The sequence below is a fragment of the Dipodomys spectabilis genome, unplaced genomic scaffold (genome assembly GCF_019054845.1).
Source record: "Dipodomys spectabilis isolate Male_0828 unplaced genomic scaffold, ASM1905484v1 ptg000783l, whole genome shotgun sequence".
Taxonomy (NCBI): Eukaryota; Metazoa; Chordata; class Mammalia; order Rodentia; family Heteromyidae; genus Dipodomys; species Dipodomys spectabilis.
The window spans coordinates 7,441,219-7,459,163 of NW_024871460.1; the positions used below are offsets into that span (position 1 = coordinate 7,441,219).

The window sequence follows — 17,945 nt, forward strand, 5'->3', positions numbered from 1 at the left end:
CAGTTTGATATTAAGAACTACAGTCTTGTTGCACATTAGCTTTCCAAACTCATTCATCCTATAAGCCTTTCTTGGTGTTGGGCAAGTGGCTTGCTATCATTCTGCCTCAATTCTCAAAACTCAGTTTTGTGCACAGGATTGATAAGCAGGGCTGGGAAGGTGGCTCAGTGGTAGAGTGCTTGCCTTGCATGCGTGAGGCCCTGGGTTTGATTCCTTAGCACCATATGAGCAGATAAAGCCAGATGTGGTGCTGTGGCTCTAGTGGTAGAGTGTTAGCCTTGAGCTGAAGAGCTGAGGGACAGCCCAGGCCCAGAGTTCAGGCCCAACAACTGACCCCCCCCCCCCAAAAAAAAAAAAAAAAAGATTGATAAGCAGCATCCATAAATAAGCACTCAGTAAATGACAAGTTCAGCTACTGTTACTCTTAGCAACACAATAGTGACAGCAGCTCTGTGGTATGAGGAGCCTGTGCTGGTCATACTGTGCTAGATTCCTTAGACTTTTGCCCTTAGGAAGCAAGGAGTTAGGCTTTATTCCCAAGTCTGACATTTCTCATCAGTTCATATCCATACTGTGTCACGTTTGGTCTTCCAAGGTTACCAAGTTGAATTTTTAAGCATAAAGCTCCAAAGATTCTCCCTCTTCCAAAAGGATTCCTCCCTCCCTCTCTCCCTCCCTCCCTCCCTCCCTTCTTCCCTTCCTTCCTTCTTCTGGGCTGTTATTGGGTGCTTGAACCCAAGGCGTTGGGATCTTGCTAAGTTTTTTTTGCTCAAGGCTAATGCTGTCCCATTTGAACCACACCTCTGTTTCTAATGTTTTGAATGGTAATTGGAGATAGATTTCGGGGATTTGTCTGCCCTGTCTGACTTCAAACCAAGATCTTTGGATCTCTATCTCCTGAGTCACTTGTATTACAGGTGTGAGCCACCAGTGCCCGGCTTAGGATTATTTTTTCTTCAAATTCAGTGAGTGCTTATGTTTTTGTTTTTTGAGAAAATGCCAGTGGCTAAAACAGTGACTCAGTGCAGGACCTGGGAACTGAACAGAAACCTGGAGCTGGTTCTCCACACCCCTCCTTCCCCAGGCATTGAGGTGCATTCTGGGAAAGTTAACTGAATTCAAAACATTCACCTTGTTAGGGTCACCTTTAAGTGCCAGGCGCAAAACCGTAATGAGCTTCCCTTCTCATAATTCTTCATTTCATGATTTTCTCAGCTGGATTCTTCAAAGGATTATTTGTAAAGACCTTTATGGTGTGTTATGATTTAATCAGATGTAGCTCGAATTTCCTGAGATGTGTTAATTATCATCGCCACACAAGTGTGACAGAGGAAGCAAAATGTTTTTCATTTGGGCAGGTTGAGGGTTTGTTTAAAATGTACTTAGGGCCATTAGGATCAAATCAAAATATAGTGCATGGTAATTATGCATGAAATAAAAGATTACCTGCTGTTTAAGTAGCCAGTTTCCTGATCATATTGCAATAAAGTCTTGGAAGAAAATTAGTTTCCCAATAGTAGTGCATCACCTTATTTAAGGGATCTAGTGAACTTTATTAGGTTAAAAAATAAAAAATAAAATGAAATTTAATCAAAATTATCAGTGGACATTATCTCCAGTCTTCAAGAAAAATAGCTTTTTAGATTTTTTCCCTTGATCAAACAGAGAATGATTGATTTGCATTTCTACAGCCATGGAGCTATTATACTTCAGACTTGATAAAAAAGAAAAGAATCAATCCTCTGGCAAGAAAAGAAAGTCTTAATTTGTGAATAATGGGAGACCTGGCTTGAGAAGTCAAAGAACCCCAAAGTAGAAACCTAGATCCTGTGTTTACTAGCTGGGTGATCACCAGGTCCTTTAACATCTGACCTTCCTGTATGTTAACGTAACAGACCTTGTAGTGAAGGCTAAATCATGTAATACATGTAAACACTTTAGTAGAATGTTCGTCCCAGGAATAGGGCTAACTTTAGACATTGCTGCAGTCCTGTCAAGAGCCTTGATTTTAAGTGGGTGGGGGGCGGGGGTGGCGCGGGGGGGGGGGGGGGAGGGGGAGACAGGGGTGGGGGGGAAGGTTTTAAACTTTGGAATTCTCAACAGTCCTTATGTAAGGCAGAGATCTCATGGCAAGTGAGAGAATACTCAGAAGTGGTAAGAGGTGCAATTGTGGTGCTGATGGTCCTTTAGAAGCATATGTAGAGAACTTTTGATTTGCCCATTGGATGGCTGTAATTTTCTTCTGTTTTGGAAATAATTAAAATTTGAAAATGTCCTGATCATGATAATTTGGTTCATGTGAAAACAAAACTAAGCCGGGCGCCAGTGACTCATGCCTGTAATCCAAGTTACTCAGGAGGCTGAGATATGAAGATCAGGGCTCAAAGCCAGCCCAGGCAGGAAAATCCGTGAGACTTCTCTCTCCAATTAACCACCAGAAAACCAGAAGTGGTGCTGTGGCTCAAGTGGTAGAGTGCTGGCCTTGATCTGGTATGCTCAGCGACAGAGCCCCAGGCCCAGAGTTCAAGCCCCACAACTGACCAAACAAACAAGCAAAAACCAAAGAAAACAAACTAGTGATTTCTGTGAAGAGTTTTCTATGTGAACATTAGTCTTTGTTCAGGAGGAGAGAGTATTTTAAGTTTAAAGTATGTATCTGAACTATGCGAATGGCTAGCACATACTTACGGTTAAAAATTAATCTAGTTATCAAAAGTTTTTTTCCCCCCTACCCTATAAGTCTGAGACGTTAATCAATTGTTGGAGGAAAAAGTTAAAGAGATTCACTAATCACTGTGTGCTGAGCCTGTTACAGAGTTGATGTGGTATAGTGTTTTCAGTTTCCTTCTGGTTCAGTAAAGAATTATGGAGAGGGAAGATTCTTATTTCTTATCTATTAGAAAATTATCCCTTAGATTCCTCATTATGTCCAGGATCTCCTATGGCATAGCCTCCCTTGGCAGATCTCTACGTATTAGACCTCAAAATTCCAGCATCGTGTCTAGTGTTCTTTGTAGTTAATTTGCCCTTGTTTTCCCTGTCTCCATTGAGGTATTTAGTGCTGTGCACAGAGTAGTTCATTACTTGGGACCCCAGATCCTACTACAGGTTGCTAATTGAATGGGAGCAATCAGCCAGTCTGCACATTAGTATTCTAATACTCCTGACTAATGCCCACACACAGGCATTTGGTAATTCAGTATGTCATTCTGTGCTTTAAACTGCAGGAAAACAACGCATACTTTATGCCCAGTTTCATTTTTATCTCAAGCTCCAGAGAATGTGCTGGTTGTGTATTTCACAGTCAAGTTAACTTAAAAACAAACAAACCAACCAAACACTCCATACCTCAAAGCCAAACAAGAGTTACTTATCATGAAATCGGTTTTTCTTCTGACCATTTCTTTTCCTTCATTATTCAACTTCTGTTTATCTAACACCTACTGTGGACTAGGTGATTTTATCTAGGCACACTGATTGTAACTGTGGGTGAAATTGTTGATCTCTGTCCCTGTCTGGTTCACATTCCTTCCAGATTAATGCTGGTTCTTGAAAATTCTTAGATGTGTTTTTTGGCACTTGGAAAGATTGAGCCACAAAGTAAATTTAATACAAATCTTATCTTGGTAGGTTGATGGACTATTCTGAACTCCTATTCCCCCCCTTTTCAATAGCATCATCAATAAATACCATCACATACACCCCCTCCCGCCCCCCCCCCCCTCACTTTGGAGTGGGGGAAAAAAGGAACAAAAAAGGTTTTCTTAAGGCTGTGTGGCAGTTGACCTCTGGGAATCCTCATAAAAACCTAACAGACAAGAAGTATAAACACTTCATTGGAATTCTACTAATTCTGGATTTTGTATCTGCTGAGAGTGTTGTCTAGACCAAAACTTATCTTTACATTGTTATCTTTAAAGCTAGTGTCAGTTCAGAGAGGGAGGGGAGCTAGATAGCTAAAGTATATAAGTAAACTAATGATAAGAATGTAATTTCCCCAAAGCAGGTTTGATTTTTGAGAGTATTTAAAATTAATATTCTATATCTTATAGATTTTATCAGCATAACTATTTAGTCAGAATTATGGAGACATTCACCAAATGAGCCTGATTTCAAAGGTGGGGGCAGTAGAGTGGTATGCCATAAAATCAACTTCTATTTGGGATAAATCACCACACACACATCATATTCTTGGGAACAATGTAATTAACAATGACTAAATTTGATTAGCCACTCTTTGCTGGAGCAATTTAAGTAGTTTCTCATAGCATAGATTGCAGGAAGAAGAGTATTTTAAATTGATAATGGTTTACTGTAATCCGCCGTACAGCCTGCAGTAGATTTTTCTACCAGTAGGTGGCGATCCTCTCAGATTACCTTGCAAGTCAATGTGGAAGACACTGGAGACTCAGACTCAAGAAAGCAGAGGCTTTAGTTGGTTTTGTATACATGCACAACTTTTAAGGCAGTGCCAAAAAAAGAATTAATTGCTTTGCTAGATTTTCTCCCTTGCTCTGTTCATTTTTAAATACCTGAAGTCTCATTTGTCAAGACTGATTTTTACATTACCAATTCATGGAGGATATTGAGTAGGTCATTCTGAGGTCAGGGCAAGAGTTTGGGATCTTTAAGATCCTTTCTAGCTATGAGATTTGAGGCTCTGTAACAAAGCAACTTTGATAGAAGGAGTTTCTTTGACATCATGTCTACCGTGAAGAGGTCAATGCCATGTGTATCTTGAAGGGACCTTCAGGATGTCCTCTTTAGAAAAAGTGTGTGTGTGTGTGTGTGTGTGTGTGTGTGTGTGTGTGTACACAGGCGTGTGCGCGTGTACGCACATGAACACTAGTTCTGGGCACTATTGCTTAGCTTTCTGCTCAAGGCTAGTGCTCTATCCCTTGAGCCACAGCTCCACTTCTGGCTTTTTGGTGGTTATTTGGAAATAAGAATCGCATGGATTTTCATGCCGGGACTGGCTTTGAACTACAGTATTCAAATCTCAGCTTCTTGTAATCCTAGCTAGAATTACAGGCATCAGCCACTGGCTGCTAGCTTGGAACTCCATTAGGGTTCAAGAGCAATGCTCATTTGCTGCAGAACTATTTCCCCTCAGCAAAATACAGTTGAATCCCACTTTCTATGTAAGCTCTTGAAACAGACTCCTTTAAGTTGCATTTTGCAAAAGCAGCCAAGTTGAAAGCTTATTTTAAACCCTCTTTTAGAGAATTCACAGGTATGGATTCATAAAATACCAACTTATTCGCTAATGTTCCTCTTGGTGTATCCATATTTTTGTTTGCTTTAGTTTTACTATATGTCTTTATTATGAAATATACTCTGGTCAGTGATAAATGTCATGGATAACTATTTGTCCTCAGGATATCCTGTAGGCTAGTATCCCTCTCGCACCCCCAATTCCATATTCTTTTCATATGCTCTTTCCTTCACATCTACTTCCAAAGCAGAAATACTTTTGATAAGTAACTACCCTGTAAGTTGGCCATTATCCTTCATACTAAAGCAAATAAACTGACTACTTTTCCCTCATTTATATGTCCTCTCCCTCAAATGCTTAGGACCCATGGACAGAGTATCAGATCTCCTTTGTTCCCTCTTCATTGCTGTTAAAATCTGGAAAAGGTGTTAAGCCCAGGAAAGGGTGTAGCCTGGAACATCTCAGGCCTGTTTCATTGCTATGGAATTCTTCCCCATTATTTGGAAAACAAAAGACTCCTTGTAGGCCTTTCCTACACTCACCAAGTTTGCCCTGGGCTTGCTTCTCCTAAGTAGCAGCCTCAAATTAAACATCTCTTTTCACTTCTCTGACATCCTTTGTTGGCACCTGTGCTTGGGATGTTTTTATCGCTTGCCCAAGATGGCAGCCTGGGGCAGTTATTTACTCCTCAAACAAATCGTAATTAACTCTTTTAGTTATATATACTTGCTGTCACCACAGTTTCCCATTTATTATGCTTGGTGTATATTTTTCACTACACAGAGCTAGGTACTTATAATTATGTATGCATGAAAGAAATGAAGAAAAACTGGAAGAGCCATTAAGTTTGGATGGCTTCTATAATTTTTTTTTCTCTTGAACTCAGGGCATGGTGTTGTTCTTTAGCTTTTTCACTCAAAGCTGGTGCTCTCACTTGAGCCAGAGCTCCAATTCTGGATTTTCACTGATCGGTTGGAGATAAGAATCTGACATGCTTTTCCTGCCAAGGATAGCTTTGATTGGCCAACCTCAGATCTCAATCTCTGGAGGTGAGGACCTAGGATGATAAGCTTCTGGATTACTTAGGCTTTGAAGAAGACAAAATCATAGACAGGAATGTTTAGGGGGCACTCACTTAGATATTATATATATATATATATATATATATATATATATATATATATATGCATACATACATATATATACTGTTATTATGAAAGGTGCTGGTTTGATTCAATTTGAAGAGAGCTGTGTCACATTTTATGTGGTATACATTATGTGTATTTAACTGTGCTAAATCTGACCTTCTGTCTAATGTTCATAACAGTTCTTTGTGGTCACTTCTGAAGCTTTAAGATTGTTAACTGTTTCTTGGAAAATGCTGATGACACTATTGGACTTTGAGGGTAGAAATGGCACAGGAGCTTAGCATCCCTCCTCCCCCCTAATGATGGCTTCTAGACCTTTCCACCTGGCTCACGTGCCTGATGCTTTATAATTTGGACACTATATTATGTAACAACATTATGGTGTATGCATGGTGAACTTGGACTCTGGAGTCAAGCCAACATAGGTCCAATATAATTTCTTTTCTTTCCCCCTGGGACCTGGAACACAGGTAATAGCAAAGGCTAGACAGCATCTGCACTGAACAGGTGGTCATGATGATGGAGGTGAAGGGGTGGGAAGATGGGAGGGTGTCACTGATGTCTGCCTGGGGTTCCATTTCCCTCTGCATCCATAGCATGCCTACTTTCTTCCCTCCTTCCTTCCCTTTCTTCCTCCCTCCCTCCATCCATCCCACCTTCCTTCCTTTCCTTCCTTTTCTTTGTTCAGATAATGGAGCTTGGACTCAAGACCTTATACTTTTTTGCACAATGCTGGTACTCTACAACTTCTGGCTTTTTGCTGGTACATTTGAGATAAATAGGCTTTTCTACCCTGGCTGGCTTCAAATGATGATCCTTAGGCCTCAGCTTCCTGAATAGCTACAATAATAGGCAAGTTGGGCTCCTGGGTACTTTCAACATCATATGCTTCCTCTCCATTTAATCAAGAGATACTTCGGAAATAAAGAATACTCATTTAAAAGAAGGACTTGTTAACAGGAATTCTTGAGGTGGTGTTCAGTTCGTTAAAGGCATCCAAGACTATTCCTGTCCTTCCTTTTCAAAATAACCACCAAGTTCCACCTTGAGTAGCTGTCCAATTAACACCATTTTAAAAGTGTGCTGATGGAAGTGTTGGGCAGATAGGATCATTTCAGTATCTCCCAGCAACACTTTATGTGACAGAGTGAAGTCAAGAGCATGCCCACTTCAACTGAAATGGAGTTAAGGATCTTGAACTGATCGGACAGGCCTTCAGCACTGAACTGGAAGTTAGCCTTTTTATCTTCTTTCTTTGGAGAACTGGGCAGAGACAGAAAAGAATGAACCTTTTTCATTCCTTCTACCCCCAACCCTTCATTCAAAACTTTTAAAAAGTACAAATACTCTGACATTCTTTGAATGCCTGCACACACTATTAAAACATTTCAAGCATGTGTGCAGCAAGGATTTGCTGTTTCAGCACCGTCCCTGGGCACCTGGGGACGTTCACAGATTTACAGAACCCCTCCTCCTTGGGGCAGATGCTTGCGTTCTCTCTCCCACACACTTAAACATTTTAAAAATAAAATTAGGACTGGGAAGGTGGCTCAGTGGTAGAGCACTTACCTTGCATGCATGAGGCCCTGGGTTCCATTCCTCAACACCACATAAGCAGAAAAAGCCAGAAGTGGCGCTGTGGCTCAAGTGGTAGAGCACTAGCCTTGAGCTGAAGAGTTGAAGGACAGCACCCAGGCCCAGAGTTCAGGCCTCACAATGGACAAAAATAAAACAAAATATAATAAAATTAGGAAGCTAAGTCAGGAGCCATCATTTAAGCCTTTGTTTCCCAGCTATTTGAAAAGTGGAGGCTCAGAGACCCTGGTTCAAGCTCAGCAGCCCAAACAAACATTTGCGAGACTCCATTGCAACCAGAGTTGCAGTGGTGGATGCCTGTCATCCTAGTGACAAAGGGATGCACAAATAGGAGATTCGCAATCCAGGCTGGCCTAGGCAAACAACAAGAACCTCATCATCTCAGGATTAACCAACATAATAAGCCCAGGTGTGTGCCAGTGGCTCAGGCTTGAAATCCTAACTGCTCAGGAGGCTAGGATTTGAGGATTACCTTCAAAGCACCCTGGACAGAAAAGTCTGTGAGATTCTTATCCAGTTAGGCAGCAAAATGCTGTGGCTCAAGTGATAGAGTACTAGCCTTTAGTATTCAGGCCATGTCCAGGCGCCCAGTTCAGATCTCTGTACTGGCATATGCATATGGAAGCGCTCACGTGCGCTCACACACACACACACACACACACACACACACACACACACACGACACACAACCCAACATAAAGGACTGGTAGAATGCCTGCTTAGCAAGTACAAGGCACTTAGTTCAAATCCCAGCACCACCATCGAAAAAGAAAAAAAATAAACTTATAGTTCTAGTTTTACATAGTGTCCTATCCTTTTTAAAATAAAAATGTCACATGCCACTTATTAGGAATTTACACACCTTTTCTCATTTCAATACAAATTGAGATTTTTCACTCTGCAAATGTGGTAATAGTGTATAGCAAAGCCATAGGTTAATAGAAGTATATTACATCCCTGATTTTCTGGGTGGGTAAACTGAGTGTAGTGGGTAGAAGTGACTGTCAGGAAGGAATGAGTTCTGTGCTAAAAGATTCTTGTTTGCTGTACCAGTGTGTGTCTATGAAAAGTCTTCTGTCATTGGAGAACAGTGTCCCTTGTGCTGTGGGTGGAGGGATTGTGACATTGCTGCTCAAGGAGTCTCTCTCTCTCTCTCTCTCTCTCTCTCTGTGTCTCTGTCTCTCTGTGTGTGTCTCTCTGTCTCTGTCTCTCTCCTCTCTCTCTCTGTGTCTCTCTGTCTCTCCTCTCTCTCTCTGTGTCTCTCTCTATGTCTCTGTCTCTCTCTCTCTCTTTAATTAGAGGCCCTGGTTTCTCTGTGAGTGCCATTGCTTTGCTGGTTGGTGAGTTAATAATTTGGTCAAAAGTAATGGAGTGACCGTGTTCCTTTCATCTCATATTTTTACCATGTTTATCATAAGGATCTGTAAAGGACTTCAAACACACACACACACACACACACACACACATTTTCTTCTTCTTTTTCTTTCTTTTTTCTTTTCTTTTTTTGTCGGTTGTTGAGTTTTGAACTCTGGACCTGGCACTGTCCCTCAAGCTCTTCAGCTCGAGGCTGGTGCCCTACCACTTGAGCCACAGTGCCACTTCTGACATTTTTCTGCTTATGTGGTGCTGAGGAATGGAACCCAGGGCCTCATGCATGTGAGGCAAGCACTCTACCACAGAGCCACCTTCCCAGCCTCCACACACAAGATTATTCTGCTTTTCATATTTCTGAGCTTTCTCTGACTTAAAAGGCTTATCCCTTTGGTTTATGTAGAAATCTTGGTGATTGTTTTTGTCACCGAGACACAAAGAAAGGAGAAGGACGTGCCATGAGCTTCTGTCAGATGGTTCAAGTTCAAAAAGAAATTCACAGTGTGTGTTGTTACCGCCTGCGGTGAGTCGAGTGTATTTCAGACTCGCTACTTCATTCACCAGGAGACCTTGCCTTGTCCCATGGCTGAATTTCCAACACATTCCACTTCCTTTTGGCTGCCCCATGGAGGTGGCATCTGGGACCCACTGGAATTTCTGTGCCCAAGCTACCTCTTCTAGCGCTTCTCCTCTCACTAGGAAAATGCATGTCCATTTGGAAATACCATGGCCTCAAGAGTTGGAATCTTAGGATGAGAAAGCAGAGAAAGCCCTCCTCAACATTACAGGGTTATTTCCGGGAGATCCTTTGTGCCCACTCACTAGGGAAGGGTGAGATGGGGGAGTGGAACCTGGGGTCTTCCCAAGGGAATCAAGAAATTCCATGTCCTTTCTCATTGTCTACATTAGGGCCTATTTTTATCTTGTCATCACTTATAAATAGCCACACTTAAAATAGATGTCAGAGGTTCAGATGATATATAAACAGATACTCTAAAATTGCTTTTGCTTCATTCTTTAAATGCTCTGCTTCTGTTGTTATATTAAGATTTCTTCCTTCTTCCTTCTTTCTCCTTCCTTCCTTCCTTCCTTCCTTCCTTCCTTCCTTCCTTCCTTCCTTCCTTCCTTCCTTCCTTCCTTCCTTCCTTCTCCTTCCTTCCCGTTCCTCCCTTCCTCCCTCCCCCCCCCCCCCCCCCCCCGTCTTTCTTTCTTTCTTTCTTTCTTTCAATGGGGCTTGAACTCTGGGCCTGGGTGCTGTCCCTCAGCTCTTCAGCTGAAGGCTAGCTAGCACTCTGCTGCTTGAGCCACAGCACCACTTCCAGTTTTCTAGTGATTTATTGGAGGTAAGAGTCTCATGGACTTTCCTGACCAGTCTGGCTTTGAACCGTAATCCACAGATCTCAGCCTCCTGAGTAGCTAGGATGGCAGGCGTGAGCCACCAGCGCCCAGCGAGTATTTTTCTTATAATGAAAGACCTGGTCATCCCCGGGGTGTCCTTGCCATAGGTGACACTGGGCGGGCAGGTGTGCTGTTGGCAGCTGTTGACAATGTAAACGATGCATATTTTGTTTCTGTCCTTCATTACTAAAACAGATCTACTGAAACTTGGAATTTCTCAGGTGACAAAGATGCTAGACGCATCTTTTTGTTCTACTATTTGGCCTTTGACTCCAGTTCTAACATACCACCGCTAACATTTTTGTAATTTCCTATGGAACAGGGATAATGCGAGCCTCTTACACGGAGCTCTCGAGTGTTGTGAAATGTCCTGGGTAGGAGTGTCTTTTGTTCTAAGGAGATGGCCCTGGATCGGCTCCTGGATAGATTTAGGGTGAGTACTAGTCACTAAAAAGATCAGGTCACGATTAGAAACTTGGAGCTTTCTACTCACCCTCTAAAGAGGCTCATGGGGTGAAAAGTTGAGTAATAATTTGATGGTGTTAGATGTTGAGGCATGATCCCTGATAATCCCTAGCCTGTGAGCTTTGTAGATCTTCTAGATTGATGCTGGGAGGGGTGGGTGGTAGGTTCACCCCAAAGCAGAGAGGATATAAGCTGGTTGGAATTCTTTTGGGCCTCAATCTATGCATCATCACTTCGCTTTTCATCGACATGCTTTGTAATTGCCTCTCTAATAAAATGATCATATTAAGTAAACTGTTTTCTCCCAAGTTCGGTGGTCTGCTCAATAAATTACTGAGCCTGTGCACACAGTGGTGAGAGCCTGTGATTTATAGGTGTTGAATTAGAAGGTTAGAAGTACTGGAGGTCTAGATTTTCAACTGGCATCCAAACTCGGGGGCAGTCTTAGAGACTGAGCCCTCCACTTATCTCTGGGTAGTTAGTGTCAATGGGGAATAGTCTGAGCATGAACCTTCCACCTTGCACAAATACTGGTCAATTAGTGTCAGAATTGAATCGAACCATTGCACATCCCTGGGAATCAGAGATTTGGGAATTGGTTGTTGGTATGGGAAAAACAGCCTTGCGTTTGATGTCAGAAGTGCTGAGCAGAGAAATAGTTATTTTTCCTTATGAGTTGATGGTGGGGTGCTACAGGTAGGGCAATTGTTTTCAGCAACTCACAGTTGCAGAGAATGTGTGGAATGGTAATGGAGTTTTGAATTATAACTCAGCAAAGCAGAGTTAAAGCAGGGTTAAAATAAGGCTCCAAATATAGGCCTGGCTTGAACCTCAGCCTTACATGTTCTATCTCTTAGCAAGATCATAAATATTCACCGACATAACAAGGAACTTCCGAGTTGGTCCATTCCGTGGCTTTGTCATATCTAAGGCATTTTGGATACTTTATGCCAAAACTTTGCCATCTTAGCACTGGACTTTTGGTCACAAGTAGATTCTTCCCATGGAGATCAAGACAGCTCACCTGTAGCCATCACTTTAGGGTATGATAAACTAGAAGATAATCTAGAAGATTCTATGGGTCTAACATACAACTAGGCAGCTGTAAATGCAACTGACTCTGTGATAGCACAGTGGGTTAGAGCTCAAAATAAGATAAATACCTGGAAACCTTTAGAAGCCCACAAGAAGACCATCCTGGAAATACTGAGCTGACTTCCTGTCTGGTGCTCTGCCTGTCACTCACTACAAAGTTGATGGAGAGCTCTGAATGGTTAAAGTACCAGGAGCCATCTCTTGCAGTAGTCAGAGCTGGCTCTATAGCAGACAGCCTCTGGGAGGAGAATAGATTGTTCTAGAAAGGCCAGAGGCCAGAAATGGACTTTGAAGTGACAGTCAAGGTGCTCACCACACCTGTTTCCTCAGTTGTAAAATGGAAATTCTAATAGCACTTAATGGGATATTTGTGAAACTCAAGTGAGTTAATGTGTATAAAATTCCTAAGACAGTGCCAGGCCCCTGATAAGCATGCGGTAAGGGATAGCTGCTAGCAGGACATTGAAAGCATTATATCCCATTGGTATTTGCAGTAGATGTTAAATTAAACACGAGAGGTGATTAAAGAGTTGCAGGAGTGACTTCTGACGCACTGTAGTTAGATCGAGAGCAAAGGCATCATTGAGTGTTGATAATCTGGGACTGGTCACTTGGTACATTGAGCCAGAAGCACTTGAAGCTTTACAGGGTGACACTGCCACCAGGACTGTGTGGCTGGATGTATTTGAGATAGGTGTGAAGTGGAACACACTGAGCAGTGCAGAGAGCCCTCAGGGCACTGTCAAGGCAGCGTGGTTCACGGAGGCACCGAGTACTGGGAGAATATACTTACAGTTATAAAAGCAGAATGGACGTTTTCCCCATCATCATATTCTTACTTAGTACCCACAAGCAGTCTTGGGGCAGGGAAAGACAGCCCGGCAATAAGGCCTGTGAGATGGCTTTATGAGGAATGAGAGTAAGGGTGTGTGTGTGTGTGTGTGTGTGTGTGTGTGTGTGTGTGTGTGTGTGTGTGTGTGTGTGTGTGTGTGTGTGTGTGTGTGTGTGTGTGTGTGTGTGTGTGTGTGTGTGTGTGTGTGTGTGTGTGTGTGTGTGTGTGTGTGAGAGAGAGAGAATTGTCTCTGGGATTGCTGAGAAGCCAACTGGGCTAAAGTTCAAAGGAAGATCATAGCTTACAAATCCCCTAGAAGACTTGAGAAACAAGAGATAATTGTTATTGGGGACATAGTAGAGAAACTGGGTGAGAAGAAAGGCAAATTAAAATAACTAACTCACCTATCTAAACTTGAGTGTTTTGTGTTCTAGCTATATTATTCAATTATTTACTAAATATGAGTGGTAGTGTCAACCCTAGAATGAAGGTGTTTCTAGAAAATTGATGAACTCCGTTCTTTCTTGGCTTTCCTCATTTAAGCTAATATAGAACAAAAGGGAGAGGAAAGACTGAAGCTTTATTAGGAAATGTTTTATTATCTACTATTTCAGCATTGATTTTATTGTTCCTTCTCAATTACAGATTGCTTAAGCAATTGTGGCATCTCTCTTCTTCAGTGTTCAACCAGGAAACCAATAGTATCAGAAAAGTAACATGATCTTAAGTTTTTATTTAGGTAACATTTTATATTATTAAACACTTCATGATATATCACTTATACAATAAATATGTATGTTCCTTCATAAAGGCAGGAAGTGATGATATGTATTTATGAGACTGAAGAGTTCAGTTCCTCATAATTGCTGACATTGATTTAATTCATTGGTGTATTAGGTAAGATCTTAATCATCTAGACCAGAGGTCAGCAGATTCTTTTTCTTTAATAAGCCACATAGTAAATATTTTTGGTTTTGTGAGCCAGATGGTCTATTCAGTTCTGCCGTGGTAGCTTGAAAACCGCCATAAATAAGCACATAGATGAATGAGTGTGGCTGTGTTCCAATAGAATTACTTATGACTCTGAAATTGATATTACATATGGTGTTCTTCATTTGATTCCCTTCACACTTCCCCTCCCCCCATTTAAAACATGTAGAAATCATTCATAGGCTGCAGGCCATATTAATACCAGGGACAGGCTAGGTGTGGCCTTGAACTGCATTTGTAGACTTGATGTAGACCAGATCATTTACTAACTGTGTTAGCAGCATTGGAAGTGATCTGTATAAAAACAATTAAAATAAACAATTAGGAGCAGGCAAGGAAAAGCTGTGTGGAGCCATTGTTTATACCTCTCTTGTAGGGATAATTTCATCCATAGTTGTCTTTCAGCAGGCAACCATTCAGGGGGCAAAATCGTGGCTCAGTTTCCAGGTATTACCATGGGTCAAGTTCTTATCAGGGAATGAATAATTTATTCATTTATTGAGTAAATGAATCAATCAAATGTGTATGTCATAAACTGTGTTTTTGGCTACTGATTTACATAGGATGAGATAACTTTTGGGGAAAAATCACAGAAATAAGAGTTTTTTTAAAAAAATTACATTGTTAATGATTTGTTGAAAGACTCACTTTGATCTGCAGGCTTTGTGTAACCTCTGGGGAGTGAAAAGGAGCTATTTAAATAGGTAAATGTCTATATCATTGAAGAAAGATTACCATTCCTAATAGATTCCTTGTTGCCAAAAGTATTTTGGTTTTTCCCTTTAAAATAATCTGCCTGGGTGATTTCCAGTTTTTGATTTTACAGAGTGATTCCTAGACCACTCTGCAAATGTTGCTGCATAGAAATGATCTTAAATAGAATTATATTTATAATATAGGTGTCATCTTTGAGATTGATTTAATTTAATGTTCTTTATTTTGTACTAGGATTTGAACTCAAGGCTTGTTGCTTGCTACTGCTTTCATTTTTTTCAGCTAGGTCTTGCCTTTTTGTTTGTTCAGACTAGCTTCCTTTTCTTACTAGTCTCTTAAGTAGTTGGAATTGCAAGCGTGTGAACCACTACCCTTAGATTTAGTTGTATCTCATAGCCCAAAATTAATAAAGATCTCTACAAAATATATTGTTTAATTATTAATAATAACGCCTCCAAAATTAAAAAAATGAACACCTATTTTTCATTTTAAAATGTTTCTTTTTTTCATGAATACAGTGTTCAGAGCCACTGAAATCTTCATATTTAAGTCTAAGAGAAGATGCTGAACAGTCTGCTTTTGGTTTTAATTACAACAATCAAAGTGAACTTCGATTTAAGTTTTTATTCCTTGAGTTTCTTTTCAGCCCACCTGTTTCCCCAGGTTCTTTCAGGTTAAGCTGAAGTGAGCCACAAAGGGACAGTCCAGCGCTCACGAGGACAGTGGCACTTTCATCTAGCTGTTGTGCTGTCATATTCTGACAGAGTAAAGGTTCATTGTGGCAGGAGATTAAGTAAACAGGAACTGGACTCATACCCCATTTCCAGGAAAAATAAGAACATCAGGCTTTATCTGATGTCATTAAAGTGTGTCAGACCCTCTACAAAGTACTCAGTGTACATCCCCATTTGGCCCTTATGATGAAACCACTTAGAATGAAACTTGTTTCATGAGATTCCTGATGGTTTGAAGATCTGTGGCCTTTGGAAAGACCTGTTGAAGATTTTTTTTTTTTTTTTTTTTTTTTGCTAGTCCTGGGGCTTGAACTCAGGGCTTGGGCACTGTTCCTGAGCTGCTTTTGCTCAAGGATAGCACTCTACTACTTGAGCTATAGCACCACTTCTGGTCTTTTCTGTTTATGTGGTACTGAGGAATCAAACCCAGGGCTTCATGCATGCTAGGCAAGCACTCTACCACTAAGCCACATTCCCAGCCCCCTGTCTAAGATTTTATAGCAAGCTTTCTAGGGATTTCCCTGTTGGTGACTTCAGAAGGATACTTAGCTAATTCTGTCTTCTCTCTCTGAGCCCTTAGGTAACTTATCTACAAATGGGCATAATTTCCTTTCTTCTATGGGATTAATGCTGTATTTAAGAGAGGTATTTAAGTTAAGTACTTAGCATAGTTTCTTACATTAGCAGATCCCCAAGATTGAGCACCTCTTTTTTTTTAATCTAACCTTGTCCGAATTCCCATTGAAAAATCTTGATAAGAAAAAGATCTCTTTATTACAAGGTTTTATATTATAGGGACCATTCTGTCATAATCTCATTTATATATACAAGAATTTCACTCTAGTCTTAATTTACCTTGTATTTTCTACAAATTACTCAACCAAATCTATATGAATGACCTCCAAATGTTACATATTTTTCTACCTTTGATATTTATGATAGACATACACAATACACACACAGTATCAACAGATTACTAACAGATTATAATTGTGTCAGCTCTCATTTTTGTTCATTGTGATTTGTCTTTTGCTGTCCAGTATTTTCAGTCATAGATGTGCAGCTGTGTGATCAATTATTGGCATCAAACAAGGCATTTATTCTTCAATCAAAATACGATTTAACCAGTTTCCATGGACTTCCTTTACCATCTTTTTTTCTTTTTCTTCTGTCAATGATCATAATTGCTAAGATAATAAACACTAAGAAATTGGGAATTTGTGGAATCATTTGGTTCTGAGGGTGAGATCTTAGAATAATTGTCTCCCAAGGTTACATTAAACTCTCCTTTAAGCACATTCAATCAAAAGAATCTTAGAGTCATTAGGCAACACTTAAAATCCAGGCCTAGCCGCCCTTCCAGTTCCAAGTTGGAATAGAGTTGTTTTCCACTAGGGAATAATTTGTCTCTATTAATTGAGAACAAATGTGCATGGGTGTTTTAATTACACAGTAAATTAGGAGGATGAATTTAAGGTGCAGAATATTCGAAAGCCAAGAATTCAAAACTAACAATTCAAATACACATGTAGATAAACAGGGAAAACATCTCAGCATAAGCAAGTCCTATGATGAAGAAGGAAATAAATAAGATCCAGACAAATGACTGAAGTTTTGCTAGGCTCCTTTCAAGCAAGATAATTCTGATTTATGGCTACAGGCTATCATCAGCTCAATAAGGTAGAAGGAAGAAATAATGCACACAGGATCACCCTGGCCTTTCTGGCTTCATGAGTGGCCTTCTGTGCCTTCAGTGAGGAATGCATGGCTGATACTTTCTACTCGAAGTCACTTTACATATAACTCCATAGCATGATCTCTCTGTGTCTCGGAACCCCAATCATGTGGACAAAATGGATAGTTTTGAGTTAGATCTGGTATCATCCACCATCTTAAAATATAGCCCTAATTCACATCTGTTCCATAAGCAGTGTGGGCACAGTTGACTTACACTGTGTCATTTAAGATGAACTGAGTTTGTATTCTCCTTCCAAGCAGGTAGAGTCACAATGAGTTGTGTTTTGCTTGTTTTGTTTTGCTTTGAAGCAAAAGCAAAATGCTACCCATGAAATTTGGTGCTATTTTGCCAAGACTACCTAGTTGCTAGTTTAAGGCGTCCTTCTCTATTCCTTCTTACTGTACCCGTATTTCTCTGTTTTCCTGGACATACAAGTGTTTATTGAAAGCTATTGTAAATTTTCTTGGGAAGCAGGTCAGATATAAGTAAATAAAATGCATGCTTCCTCGACTGTAATGGTGGTGGACTGGTTATACAGGGGTTAGGGACACTCAACCATCAATGGGGACAGAAAACCAGACCTTAAGTGATAGATCTGCTGACGGAGGGTGGAAAAAATTCTCTTCAAACAAGAGGCCCAGGTGAGGAG

At 40.7% G+C, this 17,945-nt stretch overlaps 1 protein-coding gene across 1 annotated transcript in view; it reads left to right on the plus strand.

The window, feature by feature from the left end:
- Ext1 (exostosin glycosyltransferase 1) overlaps nucleotides 1–17,945 on the plus strand; it is a 276,731-nt gene that overhangs the window by 132,506 nt on the left and 126,280 nt on the right. The gene's annotated exons all lie outside the window — the stretch shown is intronic.